This window comes from Ictidomys tridecemlineatus, chromosome 3, assembly GCF_052094955.1.
Source record: "Ictidomys tridecemlineatus isolate mIctTri1 chromosome 3, mIctTri1.hap1, whole genome shotgun sequence".
In the NCBI taxonomy this organism is placed as follows: domain Eukaryota; kingdom Metazoa; phylum Chordata; class Mammalia; order Rodentia; family Sciuridae; genus Ictidomys; species Ictidomys tridecemlineatus.
The window spans coordinates 210,709,051-210,731,555 of NC_135479.1; the positions used below are offsets into that span (position 1 = coordinate 210,709,051).

At 51.5% G+C, this 22,505-nt stretch overlaps 1 long non-coding RNA gene across 1 annotated transcript; it reads right to left on the reverse strand.

The window, feature by feature from the left end:
* Positions 1 to 10,779: 10,779 nt before the first annotated feature.
* On the reverse strand, positions 10,780 to 13,792 carry LOC144376497 (uncharacterized). The gene is made up of 2 exons (XR_013437039.1): positions 12,974 to 13,792; positions 10,780 to 11,342 (listed from the first exon to the last, which is right to left on the reverse strand). It is a non-coding gene; the product is annotated as an uncharacterized LOC144376497 (long non-coding RNA).
* Positions 13,793 to 22,505: the final 8,713 nt, after the last annotated feature.

The following is a 22,505-nucleotide window of genomic DNA, read 5'->3' on the forward strand; positions in this document are numbered from 1 at the left end:
CCCAAGGGTCTTGCATTGAAGAAGTCCTCTCAAAGAGTTAGATAGGATCCATCCGTTAGTCCTGGAGCTCAGGAGAACTGCCTGGACTGCGTCACACGGTGGCGAGACGTGAAGACTGTTTGTCATAGCAGCTAGTGCTTATTATTCTGACTCACCATCTAGTTTCTGGGAATTATAGAAAGGTTACCAACCAGGGTGCCTTCAATTAATGTGTTTTCTGGCATTTTCCTGGTCTAGATCACAATTCAAAATCAGTCCCCAAATCAGTCACAGTCGGGAAGAGAAAGAGAAGCAGAGAATGAAGTGGGTACAGTCAGGCTCACTTGGGGGCCAAATTCACATTGGATTCTTGGGATTAAAAGGATTGATTCAGTTCATTCCCTCATTCTAAGCACAACTGTGTCCAGATCATCTTTGGAGAATAATGGATTCCTTGTTCCTAAACAGACAAGCATGAAATCCCCCAGCCCAGCTGAGTAATTCCATGACTCAAAATTGGGGGGCCTGGGGGTTCTTGTGGCGTTCCAACCCAAGCCCATGGCCAGCCGCTGCTTGCTCCTGTGGTTCCGTTCTTGGGAGCGGTGGGCTGTTGCCGACAGTTACTGGACTGTACATCTTCATTCCTGCTATTGCGTGACCTCCCCAGACTCTCTGTCCAGGTCACGTCACACGTTGCTTAGTCTCTCCAGCAGTTCCTGACGGTGCACCCAACTCTACTGCAGGAAGCCTGAGGCCCAGACCGACCTCAGAGGGAGAAGAGAGAAGTTAACAGGCTCTTGTGGCAGTGAATGGGCCTGAGGAGGGAGGCATGAGCTCCACTCTGGGGGCCCAGGGTTCCTGACAGAGGGTAAGAACTTGGAGGAGTTCTCTGTAGGTCAGGAGGCAAGCCTGGGAGCAAGAGGCCGAGAACCCCAGCTTGGCTGGAGCAGAAACTTCCAGTGGAGGATGGAGAAGAGGAGTAAGAGGAGGAAACATTAGACCAAGGCTCAGAGGATGCCGTCGGTAGATAACAGCCCTCCGAGGCTGCCCAAGTCGTCATATGGAAGCCTGTGAATGTCACCTTCCATGGCCAGAGAGACTTTGTGAAAGGGCCTTGAGTTGGGGAGATAACCCAGGTTATCCAGGTCATCCCAGCATCTTTATAAGGTAAGAGGAGGTGATGATGGAGGTGGAGGTCCAGCAAGAGGGAGAGGGACAGGTGTTAAACTACTGGCCTCGAAGATGGAGGAGGGGCCGGAGCCCAGGAATGCAGGTGGCCTGCAGAAGCAGGAAAAGGCAGAGCTGCAGATTTCCTCCCGAGCCTCTGGAAGGAGCAGGGCCCACGACACCTGGGTTTTAGAACTTCTGTGTGTTGTTTTGAACAACTGTCTGTGGCCATTTGTTCCAACAGCCTTAAAACACTGACACAGGTGACTTCAAACATGAGGCTGATGACATTGGGCCTGCACAACAGTCACTCTTGGGCTCAGAAGGCTCTCAGCCGAGTCCTCCATCAGCACCATCCAAATGGTCCTGGCCTGTGTTGGTCCCCACGGGCCCCAGCAGGGACGGCAGTGACAGGGTGACATCCCTCAGAGTACTTTCTGGATGGACAGATGTGTGGTGTCCCCCTGGTTCCCTCTCGCCTGAACCCTTCCAACCTTCCTTTTCAGACTGCTCAGTACTGGACGTCACTCCAGGCAAACCCACAGCCAGCTTCATCTCTGATTATGTAAATTTCATCCAAATAAAACCCAGACTCCTTAAAGAATTAGTGAAAACCCTCTTTTGGCTTCACATGACCTTCGGGAGCGGAAACCGTTGTTGACAGGACCTCACTATTAGACCAGACCCCTAACACGACTCTGACCATTGAAATCCTGTCTGCTGTCCTTTCACATCGGGGACACACACCACCTCCTCTAAGACGCCTTCCCTGAACGCCACGCTCTGAGTTTGCCCTTCACTTTATACGATCATCCTTCTTTGGCTACGCAGTGCACGTCTGTGTCCTCCACGTGGACCCTCTTAATGCCACCACAGGGTGACCCTTCGTCCAGCTGCATGGTGCAGTACAAAAGGAATTTGATGGAAGTCCCATGTTTAGGGATCAAATATCACTTCTCATGAATTAGGGCTTCGAGAAAATCCCTCTTTTGGAAACAGTTAGGATATGGATCAGAAAAACAAAAAACAATTCCACTAAGAAGCTTGAAAGAGTTGCTATCTAAAGGAATTTGTAAATAATAGAACAAATAGTGAAAGGCCACAGGAATACAGCCCACTTACCCATTAGGCAGGGGGGCTGGTGCTTAGACCCCATAACTTTTTCAGGAACTTGTGAAAGTTTCCGAAAGCCTGGAAGACAAAGGAAAACTATGAGATCAAAATTGTCTCATGAGACGTTCAACAAACTGCGAATTCCTCAATTTAAACTTTTCGTATGTGGAAATTCCTACGTTTAAAACAATATGTGAGCTGATTTTTCTCATTTCACCAGAATTCAGAATTCTCAAGCATGTACAATGGATGGAATTGATTACTTTAGCCAATTAGTTTTGAAAGCAATGTTATTTTTAAAAAAAAATCCTCTCAAGTTATTTTACATTAGGAAATATTTAGGATGGGAAATGGGTGCATTTTAAAATATGTGATGTCGTTTATTGTGGGGTCTCCAAAGCAGCATACCCAGGGCTTAGGACGGACTTCAGCCGGCCAGTGCTGTGGGTGACGGTGAGATCACCTCTCCTTCTCTACTTGCCCTGGTCTCCCTTCATCTTCTTCTCTATTGTGTGCGTAACGTACAATCAACCATTTTAAGATGTAAAACTTGGTGGCACTTAGTACCTTCACAATATTCAAATCCTACTCATCACCCTAGAAAAATCACCCACACCCCTCAAGCAGGCCTCTCCAGCCCCCTTCCCCCAGGCCCTGGTGACTGGCTCAGGGTCTCTGCTCTCCTTCTCTGTTCTGGGAAGTTCACGCACAGAATCTGACAATCTGGGACCTTTTGTGTCTGGCTTCTTGGCATGATGTTTTCAGGGTTCATCCAATGCGGCACAGACGGACCACACTGTATCCACTCGCCCGTCCACTCGCCCGTCCACTCGCCCGTCCACTCGCCCGTCCGTGGCGCTGGGTCGCCTTCACTCTGGCTCTTATGAACAGCGCTGCTACAAGCACTTGGAGCACATTTCTGTGTGGACAGATATTTTCATCCCTCTTGAGTGTGCTCCTAGGAGGGAAGTTACTGGTCTGCACTTAGCTTTTGAGCAATGATGCTTTTACTCTTCACAGTGGCCATGGATAAATTGGAGATAATATGATCCTATGCCCCAGGTGACAATCAGGCCCGTCTGACTCTAGAACCCTGGTCCTTTTACTTGGTTGAGGTGTCTGGTGAGCACACGTGAGACAGAGCCTAGTGGGACAGCTCATTTCTAGGGAATGGCAGGCTAGTGAGAGTGTCGTGTAAAGGCTAGTGAGAGTGTCGTGTAAGGGCTAGTGAGAGTGTCGTGTAAGGGCTAGTGAGAGTGTCGTGTAAAGGCTAGTGAGAGTGTCGTGTGGGGGCACATTCTGAGGACGCTGACGGTGGACTGAGGAAAGCCAGGCATCCAGAGTCAGGCAGCCAGAAGTAGGTGGCTTTAGGTCCTTTAGTGACTCAGGCAGCAATGGTGGCCAAGACTAGGACAGGTCAGAGTCTGTCCTCAGCCATAGAGAGGAGCAGCACCGCGGACTGCCAGCTTGACTGCCCATGTGAGTTGGGGAGAATCGCCGTCTCTCAGTAGAGGGGAGACATGGTCACTGGACCACACAGACAGACCCGGAGGAGGCAGCGTAGCCGACAGCAGCTGCAGAAAGGCAGCTAGGGAGTCCGGGGGCTGTTCAGCCCACACCCACACCCGCTGTGGCCCGCCAGAGGGACCGGTGGACCCTCCCTCATGCGCACACAGACTTCACAATCTGGTCTGCATGCTTGGACCCCAAGTTTATTTGTCTTTCTGTTCTTTTCTTAGCATATTAAGATGGATGCTTAACTCATTAATTTTCAATCTTGCTCTTTGCCCCCCACAACATCAATATTTAAAGCTATATTTGTACTTCTTGCAAATATTCTCTAATTTGCATTATGATTCTTCTTTGAATCTTTGTCTGGATATCTATATCTATTACTACATTACACGTGTGCGTGCGTGCACACACACACACAAACTTAGCAACCTAAAACAAGCAAATTTATTGTTGTCATGACTTGGTGTCATGAGCGTGAACAGGTCTCAGGTGAATGAAACCGGTTCTGCTCTGTTCCAGGCATTGACTGACGCAGCTAGGGCTATTCAGTGGGCAGCTGGGCTGGTCCAGAGGGTCCGAGGGGGTCTCACTTATTGAGATTGTCATCTTATTGAGGATGGCCAGAAGGTTGGCTCAGGTGGGACTGTCGGATGAATAGTCACACGTCACCTCTGTAGCTGTTGGGCTCAGGATGGTTTAGCCAATTCAAGACAGCTGAGGAGTCCCAGAGAGAGAGTTCGCCAACGTGTTAGAAATACCAGGTGCCGCAGGCAATCAAACACGTGCTTGGAAGTAGCTCAGCAAGGCCAACCCGACTTCTGCAGAAGGGCGTGCTCCCCACACATCCAGCAAGCACACCTGGGCGGCAGTCCACCTGTTTTTACCCCCAATGCGTGCTGTCCCTTGCTCTGATAGGAGCTCAGTGGCCATCTGGGTGCTTGGCTCATTTTAAAATTGGGGCAGACAAAGGGAAGGGCTGAAGTTAAAGTGGCTACGATTGGATCTTATATCTCAAATAAGGCTGAGTGCTGTATTCTGAAAATGGATCGTGGAACTTCCTATTTCTCACAACAGGAGGAGACCTACCAGGCTAAGGTCTGTTTAACCCCCAAAATGAAATGCTGAAGGCCCCCCATTCCTCAGAACATGCCTCTGTTTGGAGATGGGGCCTGTAAAGAGGTGATTAAGTTAAAACAGTCTTCAGGGTGGGCCCTAGTCCAATGTGATGGGGGTCTGCAAACAGGGAGAAGAGGGTGAGACAGACAGACAGACAGACAGGAAGACCGCTGCAAACCCAGAAGATCTACCTCAGAAGCATCCAATCCATGGGCACCTGGATCTTAACTGTGAGAAAATAGGTTTGTATTGATCCAAGCGCCCAGCGGCTTGGCCTTGTTTGGATAGCCTGCAAGCCAACCCGCCCTCTCTAATCCTTCTGTCCATGAACTGTTTACACTTGGTTCTTAGACTCCAGCCTCGTGGGTTTCTTCTGGCGCCTATTGGCCGTTCATTTCACTTACAGACGTGGTGGGTGGCTGGAGAGTAGGACTGGCTCTAGCAGTGGTTCACCTGGGCCGAGGCTGGCCCCGTGGCCTTTGGTGAATATTCTTGGTAGGATGGACAGGAGTCTTCTACGGAGCCCATTAAGAGACGATCAAAAGGTGGTGATGATAACTCAACCAGGAACGTGTGGGGAAGTACACGCCACCCAAACGAGCGCAGAGAGCTGGCCTCCCTTCAGACCCGGGCTTTGCTGGGGAGCCAGCTGCTTCCCCGGGAGACGGGCCCCTTGGTCAGGCCTCTGTCCCAGGGAAGGGCTTTCTGGTAAACACGGTCACCTTTACTTTGGGCTCACCAGAAAAGTCTCTCGTTGTCAACCCAGCAACAGGTTCTATTAAACCCAGGTAGACTCGGGTTGCCTGGCTGAAAGGAGGACTTTGGAGCTCGGCCATCAGACTCTGGGCACCACCTCCCGCCACCCCACAGGAGCCTCTGACCTTGAGGGTTGCATTTTCTGGGGTAACTGCTGTGTGCTCAGATGGTGCCCAGATTGGGGACTGCAGCTCCCACTGACCATGGCTGGGTAGTCCATTCCATTGTCCCACGGGAGGGGACCCTGAAAGATGATTTATAACTAGTCGGCTACCCAAGAGCAGGATAGAACAAAGTAATAAAAAATGAGACTGCTGTCAAGAGCAGGCTGCATCCTGCTCTGTGTAGACAGCAGTTCCCAGGCTGGGCCTCACCCTCGCTGCTCCGGCTTGTAAAGCAGCAGTTTGCCGTCGGCTGCTCCATTTGGAGTGTCAATCCCGAGGCAGAGTGACTACACCTCGTCTGTACAGGTAAACAACGACCCTCTGCCCAGCACCACCTCAGGGCACAAATGATACTTAAATTAACAGTGCTAATAAATAATGACCTCTGGCGAACGTGTTCAATCAATGAGAAGCTTGAGGTTGCAAGGGACATCACCCCTGGGCAGAAGGACCAGGCCCACGAGCTTAGCAAACACCCAGGCCGCGGAATAAAGCAGCCCCCTCACCCGAGGCCCATGAAGGAGGAGTACCCCAAGACTGGACACAGCCACACAGTGACCCTGTCCCCTGGTCAGTTGTCACAAACCTTGCCTGTGAAAGTCCCTACAAGGATGAGCCTCTGGTTCTGCTGTCCCTTCAGGCCGACTCCAGGCTGACCCCTGAACTGCCCTCCTTCCTGACGCTGGCCCAGGACAAGCTCCTGATCGTTGCTAGCTCGGTCTGACCCTGCAGTGCCTCTCTGCCCTCCTGTCTGCTCTCTGCCCTGGCTCTGAGCCAGCCCCGACCCTAGCCCTGTCCTGGCTCTACCAGTGGTTCACATTGGCATACCTATCTCACCGTGTAAAGTGTGACTTAAGATTGCAACAGAAGAACCGGCCTGGCTTTTGACCACCAGGTGACCTGAGCAGTCAGTGAACCCCCTGCTGACAGTGCTGCAGCCTGTGGATTTACTGTTAAGAGCGAAAGCTAGCTCTCTGCGAAGACACAGGCCTGCTCGGTCTGTGTCAATGACACAGGTCCCTTGACACTTCCGTTTCCACTGTCTTCCATCTTATGACATTTTACTAGATTCTCACACTTCCGTTGTCCTACCAGGTTCTCAAACTGGAGCAGGAAACCATCCTGCCTTACACAAAAGCCTAAGACTGGATCACTTTGGGATGCGGCGTGGCCAGCGAGTGACAGCACTTGTACTTCCAGCATAGATTGGGGGCGCTGGTGTGATTGATAGACAACTGGCGATAGATAGAGGACAGATGATGGACGGAGCGCCAGGGTGGACACTGGTCCTTCCAGTAGCATGGAGAGGGTGCCGCCACCAGGTCACACAGCTTGGGAATGGTGGCACCAGGATGGGACGCATGCCAGGTCGGATGCACGCTCTCCGGCTGCCTCTCAAAGTACACCCCAAACAGAACCCACCCTGTGTGTGCTGCAAGCTCTCCTTCTACTGGGCGGCTGCTGAGCTGAATTAGACCCCGGTATAATGCAAACTAAAATATCCAGTGGCCAAAGCTTAAAAATAAAATGTCGGCCTGCATTCTGTTTCTTAGTCCAAATGTGGCTTTGGGGCCACTTTTTTTTTTTTCTAAGTTTTTCTTAGTTTCTTTCCCAGCTTTGGCAGTTTAGACCCAAGCACACAAAAGCAGTGAAGACAGCGATCCCCGTGGCCCTCCAGGCAGGGTTGAGGAAGTTCTGCGTAGGGACAGGGGCTGGCGTGGCTGGGAGCAGTTAGGTCCACAGACTGTGTGTGTGAGTCTGTGTGTGCACACGTGTACAGTGATGGTGGCTGTGTGGATGAGCATATGTGTGTGTGGCTGTATGGGTACAAATGCCTATGTGTAGGTGTGTGTGTTGTGTGTTTGTGTTTGTACATGTGTGTGCATGTGTGTGTGTGTGTGTGTGTGTGTGTACACACCTTCCCCACCACACTCTCCTGGACTTTCTCTTGAAGTGGTCTGTGTCCCTTGACAAGCCTGAGATGGTCACATAGAGAAGGCCACATATTAATTAGAAAAAGGGGTCTTCATAGAGTTGGAGATTTTCTTACAAAATTGGTTGTTTAATGACATCATCATTATTGTGCTTTTCCGTCTGCAACCAGCTCCTGAACTCTGACCTTCATTTGGCAAACATTTACTAAGCACCTGCTGCCTGCGGGTGAGCTGAGGCGGAGAACCACTAACGTGCATCACAAGAGCCTGGGTTTCTCTGTCACCCTATGACACCACCCGGGGAAATACAGGGTACCTGATGCCAGTTGCTCCAGACTGGTCTCAGGAACATGGAGGAGCAGGGTGCAAGTCCTCATGATCCCGGGAAGATGGCACCGACTTGGTCAAACACAAAAGCCCAACCTGTCACCTTTAACAGCCCCACGATGATCAGGGCAGAGCTGGGCACCCTGCACCACCTAGATGAGTGGCTATCACTGATGAGGATGCAAATGCTTATGTTGGGAGAGGTGAGGACATTTAGATGGTATTTCATTATAAATAAGTCTGTGTTCCTGAAACAATTTTATTTACTATCATCATTAAGAAGGTGTCAAATAATTTACCTATTCTTGTGGCATCATTTCTCTTGATTTTAAAGCAACATCTTGTCTTTTTTAATTGACATTAGTATTGAACCCCAGAATAAGACAGGATGTATAAGCCAGGTTCCCTCTGTCCATGCTTGATTATAGTGTCGCTTCAGAAATACAATAAAACAGTTGAAAAAAAATGAATTTTTAATTTTATAGACCAGAGTACACTGAACATCCTTCTAAACTTACTCCTGAGTTTGGATAAACATGGTAAATATTTCATAATTCACATTTATGATGGCCATAAAAGGCTATCATGCAAGTTATTTTACCATGTCAACAGTGTTCAAAACTGCGGGATGGAGCTGAGGTCTCGAGACGCAGGCTGTCTGTTAGAAGGACATGTTTTTGGATGCTGAGGTTGGCCTTCAGTTCCAATGGCGGCCCACGGTCCTCTCCTGGCCATGCCCTGCCCTGCCCCTACATTCCAGAAACTCCACTGCCCGCCCCACCATCATGCACTCAGGTTTCTAAGAGGAGAACCCAGAAAGATTGACATGTCGACAGCGTGTTAACGGCAGGTGTGGGGCACCCTGGCCTAGGGACCCCCTGCCTGTGGCCCCCAGAGCTGGCTGCTGTGATCTGGGGTCTGCCAGGGTCTTCCCTTCCGGGGGGTGGAGTCCTGGCTGGCACCATCCCCGATCCGTCTGGATCGATTTCCTCCGTGGTTTCTAGGTGCCTCACAGTATCTGTTGGGGCCCATGACTCACTGGGGACCCTATGAGGACTTTCTCCCTCCCGATAACATCTGGGTGAGTCATCCTAGGACACGGGGAGCTCAGTGCAGGTTTGTTCGGGCCGCGTTCACCCCGGGGGCTGTCCTTCCTGGAATAGAAACTAAAAGTCGGTTCATCTCTGTGGCCCCCGACATGATGAGTCCACCCACTCGCAGCAGGCGGCCCCTGACTAAGGCGACCGGCAGCTCCTGGGAATGAAGAAAGGCCTGGCTTGTCCCTGGAAGTCAAGGTGTGCCACCGAAGACACCCATCCGAAGGTCGGTGCGCTGCCAAGTGTGACCGGCCAAGTGTGACGGGCCTGCCAGGAGCCGCTCGCTCATGAGCCCTCCTCCGTCCGACCTGCAGTGAGATGGCCTTTGTTCCACTCACCCAAGGGGAATATTTACTGTTATTGCGGTGACTCCTCTCAGGGTACACAGGACTACACCTAAGACACATGCGCCTTTCACAGAGAACAAAGGTGCATTGTGCAAACCCGCTGGGAAGACGGAGCAGCCAACACCGATAACCGCCTGCCCGACCTGCCTCTGGCTGCCCCTGGCCTTTCAGCTTGGTCCTTATTTATTCCAAAAGTCGCTGCTTCCTTAAGAGTAGAATTAAATATCTGGAGACTTGATTTGTGCTGAAATAATAAAGCCACAAATGAACACCCTGCTAGGGAGTGAGCCTTGGCTAACGAGTCCTGGTTTGGTCCTGGGTCTGTATTTTGGACCAGAATCCCCCAGAGCCATGGGTCTCAAAGTGTGGTCCAGGGGCACCAGAGGACCCTGCGCCTCTTGCTGTCAATCCACGAGGTCAAAATCACACTCACAATTGTTCTTTGCTGCCTGGTGGGGTGTCGCACATGTGGAAACCCAGGGACTCTGGAGGCTGAGGCAGGAGGATCCCAGGTTCAAGACTAGACTGGACAACTTAGAGAGACCGTGTCTCAAAATAAAAATGAAAAATGAAAAGGACTGGGGAGGTAGCTCAGTGGTACAGCAGCCCTGGGTTCAATCCCTGGCATTAAAACATAAAGAAAAAGACAGGAGCCTCTTGTCATTGGTATCATGTCCACTGGGCCCTGAGAGGTTTGGGAGCACCCCTTGCCTGGTCCATGAGATCTGGTTCCTTTGGTGGAGGTGAGCAGCTGGCTCGGGTTCTCCTGGAGGACAGTACACCCTCCTCCAGGGGACCAACCCTTCATTCAGGGGGCTCTGGGCTGTGAGAGACAGGGGCCTCAGGGCCGGGGGAGGCTTTCCAGCCTCCGTGCTGGCCAGGAAGGTCATGCCCACTCACCTCGCCTGCTTCTGACTGCTCACCTTAGGTGGGCCCCAGCTCCTGGTAAGCCCAGGAGTAAGTGACCATCATCACAGACCAGGCCTTGCTGCCTTTTCTGGAAAGTTCTGGAAGGGGAGAGGAAGTTTTAGGCTCAGCCACCTGAGATCCCGGCTTCCCCGAGTGCATGGACCTGTGTCACTGCCAGCCTCCCAGCCTCCCAGCCCGGAAGTAACCTCCCCTGAGTCCCGTAAGACCTCGGTGCTTCCCCCCACCCTGAGAAGGCTCCCTCTCCTGCCCCTCCCTCGATGGATCCTGGCGCTCCTGGGGAGGCAGCCAGGTGCAGAGTGGGAGAAACCGCGGGCAGTGCAGACGGGAGCCAGGCCAGGCTGCCGAGATTTTATTTTCAGAGCAGTGCAGAGGCTTTGGGTGTTCTTAAGCAGGAGATGCCATACGAAAAGGAACCTGTCGGGGAGGGTGTTGGGTTGCTGAATCAGAGGGAGGGCACCTGATGGGAACAGCTCCCCAAGGCCACAGTGTCCCCGTGAGACAGTGAGAACAGGAAGAGACGATAGGGTCTGAGAAGTTCAGTGTAAGGAGCTGGGATCCAGTCAGGTCCTCCCAGGCACAGCCCCTGAGGGTGCCCAGCCCTCCGGGCGCCTGGCTCCACTGCTGGCCGGCTGGCAGACACCCGAGGATGACAGGCACCTTTCAGACGAGTGCACAGGACCTGATGATGCACAGGAAGGATGCACAGAAGGATGCACAGGACCTGATGATGCACGGGAAGGATGCACAGAAGGATGCACAGGACCGGATGATGTCCACTTGATGTCCAGGCGCGGCACAGACTCATCCAGCTGGACCACCTCCCAGCCGCCCTTGCAGCTGTGTGAAGTCACGTGGCTCCATCCCGACCAGCAGGACTGTGCAGCCCGCCCCCTGCAGCTGTCACCAGCACCGTAAGACCAGGAGCCACCGTCTCCCTCCGTCCTCTCTTGGTGGAATAAGGTGGTGAAGCCACCTTCCGCCACAGGGATGAGGGCAGAACCAGACAGGAGAAGCCTAGGTCCCAGTGTCCCTGGCCCACCTTCTGCAGCTCATGGCAGCCCTCCCCCACCCCCGGGTGACCCCTCTGGTGACATGCTATCTCAGGCCTTGCTCTAGGTGAGGAGCAGACCTGTTTGCTTTGGTGGAGAGGCTGAATCTGAACCCAGGTTCTGAAAGTCACCCTTCCCTGGCCCGCAGGCTCTGGGGATGTCTCAGCACATGGCAGCAGGGGACAGAGGCCACACGGGCCGGCAGCATGCCTGTGGGCAGCAGTGAAAATGCATGTGTGCTCTGGCAGGAGCACAGCTGAGGGAGGTCCCCGGTCACAGGACTTTGTGAAAACAAGTTGTGTCAGTGTGACCGGGTGGCTGTGCCCGAGAGGAGCTGAGCCAAGCGTGGCAGATGTCATTTGCTCTCAGGCAGGACATTTTGCACAACGCCTGCTCTCTCCATGGGCAGTCCCAGGGGAAGAGCCGATCCTCCCCAGGAGGATGTCACCTCAAAGGGAGCGTCCCAGTGACACACTGAGGCTTCGCCTTGTCACTATTTGTTCAAAGACGTGCTTATCGGGGTTAAAGGTGACCGAGTGGTCAGCAAGAGAACATGACTTGGATAAGACACTCAGGAGGCACAGACCTGGGGCGCGGGGCCTGGAGTGAGTCTGGACAGTCTCACTCAGTGAACACGGGTCCCTGGACACCTGGAACGTCCCAGATGCTGTCGAAGGTGCTGGGACACCATGAGGAACAATGACAAGAGCCCGGCTCTCACTGAGCTGAGTTTCTATGTGGCAAGGGATGATAAAAGGAAGCAAGCAGGTGAACTAACAAGGCCACTTGGGTGGTGATAACCACTGGGAACAGCAGCAGCAGCAGGTGACAGTGACAGGAAGCTGAGGCTCCCTCACTCAGGGTGGGAAAGGGACGCCCACAACATGTGACTCGTGATGAAAAGGACCCAGCCTTGCGGAGACCAGTAGAGTTCCAGGGCACAGCAAGTGCTAAGGCCCTGGGGAATGCAGTGCAGCAGGCAGAGGGTTGTGTGCTGAGAAGGATGGGGGGAAGCGGGCAGGGAGCCCATCACAAGGAGCATTGAAGGAGTTTGGATTCTATTTTCTGTGAGGTGAGATGCCTTCTGAGGATTTTGGGGAGAGAAGTGGCCTCATAGGATTTATTTGTTTAATGAGATTGACTGCTCTAAGGAGGATGAATTATAGGAAGTGAAGCAGAGGGTGCTGGGCAGTTGGGGGACTGCTGTGTGGTCAGATCAGTGACAGCAGTGACCAGAGGACAGTTTAAGAAAAGATTTGATAGATAAACCCCCACAGGGTTTGCTGTTGGTTCATAGGGGACAAAAAAAAAAAGTCAAGAACAACCCCAGGGCCCCGGCTGGAGAAACCGGTGGGCGGTAGTCCAGTCCCGGAGACGGGAAGGCCTTATCTGCATCTCTGCCCTGAACTTGCGAGTCCACGCCCCCTGGCCTCTGGCTTCCCTACTTCTGCCACTCTCGCCCCGCAGTTTAGGACTCACCCTGAGAATAGCACCTGGGGTCCAGGTTACTCTCCCCCAGACCAACAGATGGGCTGGGAGGAGCTCTGGGTGGTTCCGATGCCGGCGACGGGCAGACGTTGGTCCCTGTGTGGGGCTGTCCTTGACAGCAGGAATGGGCGTCTCAGCCAGGCTTGAGACCAAGGCAGAAGTCCCGGCTGGAGAGCAGCATGAAGCAAGGAGAAGGTTCTGCAGCCCAGCAAGTGGAGTGTAGGGGGTTCTCAGGACCCAGCAGCGACCCTGGGCTGGCCAGGGGACAGTCCAACCCCTGCCAGCCCACAGAGCCGGCTGGGGTGGACTTCTGGTCCCCAGCTAGACGAGTGCAGGGCCAGCTTTCCTTGGCAATGATTGGAGCAGGGATGGGGTTGGACTCGAGCTGAGGGGCTCGGGGGAAAGCAGGAGCAGGGGAGCGGGTCACTCCCGGGTCCTTCTCGTTTCCCTGCGGCAGACACTATTATTAATAAGTGATCCATCTGAATCGGTAAGTTCTTGATCTTTTTGTGTGATTTCTTTTTTCTGCATGAATTGCAGACGGTGACTCACCCTGGGATTGTACTTGCCATTGCAGCATGTAATTGCCACCATAAAATGCACGTTGGCCCCAGCGGCTGGAGCAGGATTTTAAATCCCTTGTCAAAGACACAAGGGACTGCCTCATTCAAGGCTGTACTCCTTGCCTGAGGTTTCCGTGTCCTCATCCCCGCTCTCCTAGGCTGCTTTGCACCTTTGAATGTCCACCCCGGGTCCGCCAGCCTCTTGATTTCCCCTACAGGATCACTTCTCATAAGGACATGGTACTCGTCTTCCTGTGACTACTGCAACAAATCGCCACAAACGCAGGGGCTTAGAGCAAAACAGACCTGTGATCTGCGGTTCCTCAGTCCCCGTCTCCATCTTTATGTGGCCTTCTCTTCTTCTCCCCGTGTCTCTCCTGTGTCTCTTCCAAGGACCCTTGGATTTAGGGTCCACCAGGGTAACCCAGGGCGGCTTCATCTTGAGACCCTTTCTTACTACATCTTCTCTAATACCCAAACACCTTTGGTCCAATAAGGTCACTTTTGTGGGTACCTGAGGTTGGGGCACACGTATATCTTTTGGGGGACCATCACTCAATCCACTTTGGGGTGCACTGATGGCCCTATAGACGGTTACTTTACAGGCCAAGAGAAGGGGGAATCCGGCCAAGTCAAGGTAAGGTACGAGCTAGGCAGGGGGTGAGGTTCCCTTGCTGTCCTTACATCCCAAACAACTGAGACTGATGCCTTCGCCACATTTCAAAACAAGGCCTCTGTGCATCCTCAGGGTTCCCCAGAAAGATGAAGCCAGCCAACCTCATACCACAAATGCCAAGGGCCAAGCTGTGCCTCTTCTGCAAAGCACAAGGGAGGTACATGCTCTGCATCTGAAGTCCCCGTTCACTGTCTACTGTCATGTCAGTACAAACAGCAGAGGGCCAGCTCCCAGCTCAGCCAACCAGGCTGGAGGGTGGCTGAGTCACTAGCCACATCTCACTGCGAACCAGAGCTGACAGGCCAGGGGCCAGGGCCAGTGTCTGAGAGAGAGTTTGCACATGGCAGTGGCCCCACACGTGCAAAGGGCCATTCAACCTGTTCTCACAGGAAAACCCTCTAGGAGGTATGTGAAGGTCATTCCAATCTTCTGGAATTTTTCCTTGTGACTTTGGGCAGTCATTTACCCTGGAGGTAAGATGTGTGGTTACCTTTTGGATCTGGAAGGTTCCCCCCCCATAAATCCACATCGCGGGGAATGACGCCATGTTCATAGGCGAAAAGACTGGATCATGGGGACTCTGACCTCATCATTGGATGAATCCATTCACTGGATGGATAATCTGAATGGACCACAGGCAGGTGGAGTGTGGCTGGAGGAAGGAGGTCACTGGAGGCGTGCCTTTGGGGACTCTGTCTGAGCAATGGAGTGGGCTGACCATGGACCAAGACCTTTGAATCCAGGAGGCAAAATAAGCTTTTCCTCCTCTAAGTTGTCCTCGTCAGGAATTTGGGCAAAGCTCTGCAAAGCCGACTCACACACCATCCGACAGAGCAATGTCATACACATAGAAGGCTCTTCCTAGGACCGGGCAAAGCCCTGGGTAAATGTGGGGTCGTGGTTACCATGGTTTTCATCAGTTCAGCAAAGTATTTCAAAAGATATTGCTGAGGTTTAATGTGTTAAAACTTCGCCCTAAATTCAAATGTGGGTGGTATTTGGAGATGAGACTTTGGAAGGCAATTAAGATTACATGAGGTCCTGAGGATAGGGTCCCCAGGTGACATTAGTGGCTTTATACATAGAATAAGAGGGGCCCAAGCTGGCACATCTGCTCTGTCTCACCATGCCATGCCCTCCCCACCTCATGATGCGCAGGAAGGCCCTCACCAGGAGCTGGAAGACAAGGGCACAGGCTTTTGGACTTCCAGCCTCCTGAGCCATGAGCCAAAGAATATTCTTCTTATTCTTTTTTAAATGAATTATCTGGTTCCAAGCATGTTGTTATAGCAACAGAAAATAGACTAAGACAGCTGTTACACAATCTATTTCTATCTCTTTAACTGATAAAACTTTTTTTTCTATCTCTTTAACTGATAACATATGTGTTCAAAGTTACCAACCAACATGTCACATTTTTGTCTGAAAAATGATGACCATCCATCCTCAGAATGAATTAGTACAATTTTTTCAATAGACACACATGGAGAGCTGTGTCAGGAATTGTTCTAAAGTGTGCAGAAAAAATCATGATCAAGACAGACACAATTCTAACCCTAATAGGGTAGAAGACGTGCTGGGAAGACAGAATTAGCAAGGAAAAAATTAAAATACTAATTCAATTAAATATTAATTTAATTAACCATATAAAATAATAAAGGCTTAAGAAAAAAATGCACCCTGTGTCCAATGAATTGAAATTGTCAATGGGCAGCCGGGACAGCCCGCCAAGTCTGCCCACGTAGTAAAGGTGAGGGGGAGTCATGTGGAAGGGGGAACCCCCACCTCGGGGAGGGAGCAGCCTGCCTGGGGGACACGCAGCGCATGCGCAGGAGGCTGGCGCGGTGGTGCCCAGGGGAACTGGGGAAAGAGAGATCCCAGCAACTGGAGGTCCCAGAGCTCCTGACAGGCCACAGGCCTCCCTCTGAGAGCGTTAGGGGAGGAAGGGCCCAGGGACTGGTGTTTTTAACAGGATCTCTCAGTTTAGAAGTCTCTAGAAATTAGTGAAGTGTTGGAATTGCAAATCCCATAAAAAGGCATTTCTAAATGCAGCACGCTTGCTTTTCCCCCCCGAAGGAAGAGCAGGTGGTTCTTGGCAAAGAGATGGTCCACTCCTTTTCCTACACCACTGCCGTGGTGTGGGGCTGGAAGGAGGGAGCAGAAGGCTCGCTGGCTAGTGCAGCCAGGCCCTCTTGCCCCTCTTGAGGCAGTGCACAAGCTCAAGCAGGGCGCGCCTCCTTTGCTCCTCCCCATGCACACACAGCTGCCATGGCGGTGGAGGAAGGACCAGAGATCACACAGCTCCCTGCTGTGCCTGCCGGCCACAGGGCTGCACAGGACACATGGGGCCTGAGCGAAGCTCATGCTGCCCGGGCCACCTGCCCATGGTGACCTTGCCTTTCCATTCAGGAAAAGGACACAAGGAATTGTCACCATACATCCACAGTGTCACAGGTACCTGCAAACAGAAATTGGATAACTTGGTATTCACACACACACACACACACACACACACACACACACACACACACACCAAAATAGAAGTGAAGTAGTGACACTTGCCAAAACATGGGTGAACCTGGAGCATAGGTTGTGCTCAGTGAAGGAAAGCAGCCAGTTATAAAGAGGCACTATCGAACATCCCGGGAAACACCCACAGGAAACAACTCGGCAGAGATAAGAAGTGCATTGGTGGCTATTAGGGCTGGGGGACTGGAGGGGAAATAGGGTGATAGCTTATGGGGACAGGTTTGCTTTTGAGGTGGCGAAAATGTTTTGAAGTGGAACAGGGTGACGCTCGCCCTTATCCATGCATATTATAAAACCTACTGAATTGCACCCTTTCGTGGGATTGCTATTGTCTGAATGTCTGTGAGCCCCTTACGATTCATATATTGAAACCAAGGGTGTGGCTCAGGGGTACAGCGCCTGTCTGCATGCACAGGGCACTGGGCCCAATCCTTAGCACCACAAAAAAAAAAAAGAAAGAGAAAGAAGGGAGGAAAAGGAAACCCAGCCTCCAAGGTGCCAGTGCTAGGAAGTGGGGCCTTTGGTGGTTAGATCAGGAGGCGAGGCCTCTGGCCTGAGGGAGTACTGCCATGTGAACTAGGAAGCAGGCCCTCATCAGACCCTGAGTCTGTTGGCTGCTCAAGCTTGGACTTCCCCGTCTCCAGAGCTGTGAGATGAAATTTCCTTTGTCTATAAGTTGCCCAGCAGGTTGGTCAGTTTTCTGTTTCTGTAACAAATACCTGGGGTGATCAACTCATTCTGGAGGCTCTCGTCTGTGGTCAGTGGACTCTGCTGCTTTGGGCCTGGGTGGGGCAGCCCATCATGGCAGGAGGGTGTGGCAGAGTAAAGCTGCTGACCCCATGGCCAGGACTTGCAAAGAAAAAGGGAAAGACACCAGCATCCCACAATTTCCTTCAAGGGCTCCCCACAGGGACCTCACACTCTCTACTAGGCCTCAGCTCTAGAGGTTTCCTCCTTCCTACAGCACCAGGCTGGGAACAAAGACTTTAACACGTGCACCTGTGGGGAATGTTCCAGATCCAAGCTGCAGCACACCATCTAGAATCTTGTTAGAGCAGCTTGGAAAAACTAAGACACAGCTCATCGTCACAGTTGTGATATGTGAATTGTGCCTTAACAAGTGTGTGTCCCACCCAGACATACACAGGCACAAACACAATGCTCTTCTGCAACCTCAGAAAGTATTAATAATTCCAAATGGAAATATGTGCACTCTTTACAGTATGACTTTTGTCAAACAAGAAAGCACAGTTTGAAGAGATGGATGAGATTGCCTTTTCGGGTGGTCTCACCCTGTCCACTGTGCGCTGGTGGCAGCAGGACTTGTACAACCACCCAGGGAGACTGCATGAGTCCTGGGGCCCAGTGCAAGAAGAAAATGGGCCTCTTGATTGACAAGGATTATGAACTTCAAGATGGCAGCAGCAGCAAGCATTGATGCTCTGAGAGGTGTCTCTGCTAGGAGAACCCAAGTAAATCCAACCTCCAAAATTCTGTGAGGATCTTCCAGAACATGAGGGCTGGTGGCCCTCTCCCTGGAGAGCTAAGAGTGGAATTTGACCTTCCTCCTTCTCCTCCTCTTCCCCAGCCTGTTCGAAAGGGTAACCTTTGGCAGTTAGAGGTAAAGACAGCATTAACTGGGAAAACGGAGCGCACCAGGACAGGTAACTTCATATAACAGCCGTGAACAGCTGGTCTAAAATAGACCCAGACACTGGAAATCACACATGTGACGCAGTGGGGTTAAGTCTGACGGCAGGAAGAAAGCCGATCCTCAAAAACGTAACCGAAAGACTCCACTGATTTATTCACGTGCCTGCTTAAGTTAGTTACATTTTTTTCACCTTTCACGTAGATTACAGTTTAATCCAGATTTTGTCACCCAAAGTGGCATGTGAATTAACCTTCCATAATCATTTGCTAGAATGAGACTGACAACATAATGACTAACTCCCAGTGTTCCAGTTCTGCAGTTTGCAGAGAAACCAACTTCATGCTCTGAGCATCCTTCAGGTCAATGCATGTGGGATTATTTTTGTGATTCAGAAAACACACACACACACACACACACACACACAAAAAAAAAAAAAAAAAAAAAAAAAAAGACAAAATCATCTACCTGTGCAGGTCTGACTCAGTTCAGACATATTTACTTAAGGATTATCAATTTTACAGAATACCTCGGTCCCTATTATGGTCTTGGTTGCTCAGACATGCCTGAGGCACGTCACCATGCAGTTTAATATCACGGTGGATTTTCAAGGTGGCTTATGAATTTCGAGAACACTGCCTTATAAGGGAAAGCAGGTGGGAGAGTCACATGTGGTGGACTTGGGGCAGCAAGCCAGGAAGTAGCCACGACCCTGGGCTATTTCCAAGAATCAATCCTCGGGGGCCTCTGTTTCCTTATCTATGAAAACAGGAGTTAGCCTCACTTACCTACTTTCTAAAATTGTTTCTAGTTTTAAAATTCAGTGCTTTGTTCCCTGGCCTCTTACCATTAAAGACTAGAAACTTACAAAGACACCATGGCTCCAGTTACCAAAACCTTGCCCTGAGTGGGGTTCAGAGAGGCAGACGCCAAGTCCTCTGGGTCAGGTCAGCAGACCTGCTGTTATTGATCACACAGGAGACGGGAAGACGTGCCAGGCACTGTTCTAAGTGCTCAAGAATCATCAAAAGACTGTGGTGGAAAGAGGCCAGAGAGGCTCAGCAACTCGCCTTGGGCCCACCTACAGCTGGACAGCTAGTGGAAGGCTTCGCTGGGCTCTGACCCCAGCTATCTGGTGTCACAGCTACCAGCAGACAGAAGAGATGATAAAGGGACATTTGGAAAGCTTTGATACCCACTCCCATGATTGTACCATATTTGCTATTTGAGCATCTTAAAGAAGAGAATAGATCGTTCTCACTCCTGCTTGATTTGAGACCACCTGGTTGGGAGGCTGGGAGGCTGGGGGCTGGAAGGCTGCCAGTTGGCCCCACCTCTGCCAGGGATTCCTGGTACTTAGGCCAGTAAACAAGTGAGCGAGATGAGCTGGATTGGGAGGTGGGGGAGATGCATGCATGTTAAAAAGCTTGACTGTACCCACTCTTAAACCTCATGTGTATGGGTGGAATAGTGTATCCACTCTTAAATCCCATGTGTATCTGTGGAACAGCCGACACTTCCAGACTCACGTTCTAGATGATACATAAATTATTTCTGTCTCTAAGTGCATTTTTTTCCTCCCAGCTCCCCACCCACAGGACATCCAAGGTCTCACTTTGTGTGTGATTTTTATAACACCGTGTACTTTGTTTCTACTTGTTCAAGGGCAGCGACTAAGCCTTACTCATCTTTGTCCTCTCAGCATCTGACACTGTGTTTGCTGAATGAATAAATGATACACCTCCAACTAAATGACGTCTATTTAACTTGCGACTGGAAACCACCGCAAACCATGTGTGGCCATTGATTTGGATCCAGGAGACTTATTTGTGCTGTTTTTTTTTAAAGGATGACTTGGGAAGTTAATAATTTTTCATAATTGTGTTTAGATTCTAAAAAATCCTACCTGTGTATAGCACTTCCCCTGCACTTCAGGGAAGAGTTGAAAGTGCCTCACTTTCAGTCTCCCTCCCACATCTGCTTACTTGGCTTTCAATTTCCTGGACCTCCTAACTCCCATGACTTTTGATCTCCAGGCACAAGGGCTGTACTTTTATTAGGTTTAATTTACCTTACAGCCCCGTGTTCCCTGTGAATCGCACCATAATAGTCAATGAATAATCACAGAATTAGCCAGGCTGGGCTTTAATTCTGCCGAGTAACTAGGAAACCGACTAATAATAGGAAGGAAAAAAAAAAACTGTAAGGAGCCCTGATGTGGCTCCAGAACCAGGTCCTCCGTGTTAACATGAGCATGTAACTGCCCAAGCGCCAGTACGCGGGCCACCAGGTAGCACCCAGGCCAGGGAGACAGGCAGGAGCCTGGCGGGGGCAGGCTCATGGGGGTGACCTTGGCCAACAGGGCAAGCCCCTGGGCAGCCTACCGGCAATCTCTCAGCTCTGGCATTTGTGTTTCCAACCACTGTCATTTTTTTATAGTTTCCCACATCTAGACCTGAGAAGGGAAAGATCTGTGCCCCTGCTGCCCCCCGCCCCGCCCCCGTGTATAGGATAGTTTTTTCAAAGTTTTTCATAAAACACTCTCGGAGGAGAAGAAGTTAATTGCTATACCATCTCGAGCCCCTCGTGACCATGGGCTCCACCCTCCCTGTTGGGTTCTGTTCAGTGCCTACCCACAGTATGACATAGGTTCTGTAATCCGCCCTTATCCTATGGAGGAGGCTCACGACTAGTAAGCAGAGGAAAGACCCCAAGTCTTTGAAACCATGGGCTCCTTCCTTTAAAAGCTTTCTGCTCATAGGGGTTGTAAAATGCCCAGCAAGACAAGCACCCGCTTCTGTCCCTCAGCCCGTACCAGCCCTGGAGGAGGAACGAGGTCTTGGGTCAGGGAGCCTTCCCTGGGAGGCCAGCACAGCTCCCAGGCTCCAGAGCAGTGTGTGTGTGTGGGGGGGGGGAGCAGTCAGGCCCTGAGCTCCACGGGTGGCCTGTCTGGGACAACCTTCTCAGACATGGCCAAAGCCAGGTGGTCAGCCTAGGGGTGGGGGAAGGGGGAGACCCTCTATTAACCAACTGCAGCCCAGATGAGTCAGTATTTTCTGCTAGTGATTTTTACAGAATCAACATATGCTTCGTATCTCCATGGCAACACACTATGGATCTGCATTCCATTTGTGGAGATCCTTCTTGACCTCTCTGTGTTCTCTGATTCAGCCTGAATATCTGCTGAGAAGCCATCAGAGTCCACCCAATCTCCAAGAAGTATGGGTTCCCTCAGTCCTGGCTGTTCCAGAAGGGCAGACGCTGCCTCCATCCATGCAACTGGAATATCTGGAGACCTTCACCTGGAGACACACAACAGTACCTCAATTAGGGGGTAACCCTGATCCGGAGTTGCCATGGAAACCCGGTTGTATTGAGTACTGGAGAAGCTGAGTGCTTCCTCGCCCTTCCCAGTATGGTGGTCCTTCAAGGTCTTGCCTAAGCTGCGTGTTTCTGTTTCACATGCATCTTAGAAATCTGAACGTCCTGCTAAATACTGAGCGTCTGACCTGAGCCTAAACAAGAAATGCACAGGTTTCTAGTTATGGACTCCAGCGCCTTAGGGTAAAAATGGAGACCACATATGGCTGGTAGTTTTGACCACGGGTCTGGGAGGCAGATGCACTCGGGGTTCACCTGTGAACTTCCCACTTAGATGACCTGGCAGGTTTTTACTGTAAGGTTCAGTTGGCTCCTGTGAAGAGTGGGAAGGAGCGAGCGTGCCTCGGAGAACTGGAAGGATTAAAGGTTGATGCACTAGAGCCCTGGGTCCAGAGAAAAGCTCCGTCAAGGCCCAGCTCAGCTCTAGGGGGCGCCACGCACACGGAGGCCATGGGAAGGGGCTTCCTGGTAGCAGCGTTACATCCCGGGCCCCGGCCAAGGGCCCAGCTCCACATTTATAACCTTAATTAGTCCTTTCCCGATGGACTGGCCAGAAGTCAAAGTCCATTCGGAGGCTCAGATGGGCCAGCCCCGGTGCAGAGGCCTTACTACCCCAGCCCCGATGCCATCGCGCCACCAGCGCCAGCGCCAGCGCCAGGTTCCTGCGGAATCCGAAAGGCACGTGGGCGTCGGCGCGAGGGACTGGCCCGCCGCGACACTTCT